This window comes from Thermobia domestica, chromosome 14 (genome assembly GCF_964235325.1).
Source record: "Thermobia domestica chromosome 14, izTheDome1.hap1.1, whole genome shotgun sequence".
Lineage (NCBI taxonomy): Eukaryota > Metazoa > Arthropoda > Insecta > Zygentoma > Lepismatidae > Thermobia > Thermobia domestica.
The window spans coordinates 5,806,926-5,808,355 of NC_137467.1; positions in this window are offsets into that span (position 1 = coordinate 5,806,926).

Sequence of the window (1,430 nt, forward strand, 5' to 3'; positions counted from 1 at the left end):
TTGAACCTATATTGTAAATAAACTTTTTTTATATATATAGTATCCAATAAAAATGTTTTAAAATCAGTTTATTTGTAATTAATCAAAAATGCCATAATAATGAATAATATGACAGAAAGCTCATGTCTGGGTTGGATCTTATAGCATGTAAGATGTACTTTTACTTTTGTCTGTAAATTTATTCGAGACTCTCTAGCTTCCTTCATTTATATATACAACAGCTAAAATGCTTATTATTCACACGAGAAGAATAGGTTTGTAACAAAATATTTGAATGTTAAACCCTCTTACTCTCGTTACGAGGGCGAATAAAAAGTTTTGAGCCTTCAGGCAATTGTAAGGGATACAGATTTGATTATATCTTTATTTTCAACGCAAACTTCTTGTACGTACAGTCATGTCCGAAATGATTGTCGCATATCTATAATTGTCTTCTTGTAAGAATATAATTTGATAATGATTTTGCAGGGTACATTTATACTGATACTATACGTATAATCGGGAAATGTATATTTGTGGTAAATTTCAGAGGAAAAGAATTTTAAATACGAAAATTGGAATGAGTATAACAAAATGTTGCCAAGTGGACAAGAAAGATTTATTTTCGTTTTATTGTTCTTATTTACTGCTCTTTTGACATGAAATTTACCACATGCATGTCTTTGCCGATTATACACATACTAACATTAAAATAAATACCGGGCGAAATCGATATCAAATTATATTCTTACAACATATTTATAGATATGTGACAATAATTTTGGACATGAGTGTACATCAACACACTTACTGTAGTAGTACTGAAGTGCTCTTATCGCAATAGAGACAGAAAAATCTTTAAGTTGTGACCAGAAGCACTCCTCCATCTGCTGTAATGATGTCAGTATTACTTTCAAAAGGTCGTGCAGCTAGAGCCTTTTTTAAGATTTGGGAACACACTGAAATTTGAGGGAGGGAGATTTAGTGAATAGGGTTGATGAGGAATGTGTTCAAATCCATATTCATTTATAATTGCTATGGCAACTGTTGAGGTGTGATCAGGAGAATTTGTCGTGGTGGTAGAGAACTCCTCTGGTTCAATATCTGTGGTCTTTTTCTTGGTTTGAAGCACTGAGCTTTCACAAGGTCAGTATAATATTGTCCTGCGATGGTGTGATCCCTTTCAAGGCAATCAATCAATACCAGACTTTGGGAATCTCTAGAAACTGATACCAACACTACACCAGTGAAACAGGTACCTTTTCTTTCTTCGGAGTGGAGGATGAATTGTGTTTCCACTGTTCATTGGTTTCAAGCTGATTATGGTGAACTCAACATTCGTCCACAATAATGAATCGTTAGAGAACGTTGTTCATACCACGTTCGAACAGTTTCAAGTCATTCAATGACGTGGTGTACCGAGTGCACTTTTGTTTAAGAGTCAGAAGTAG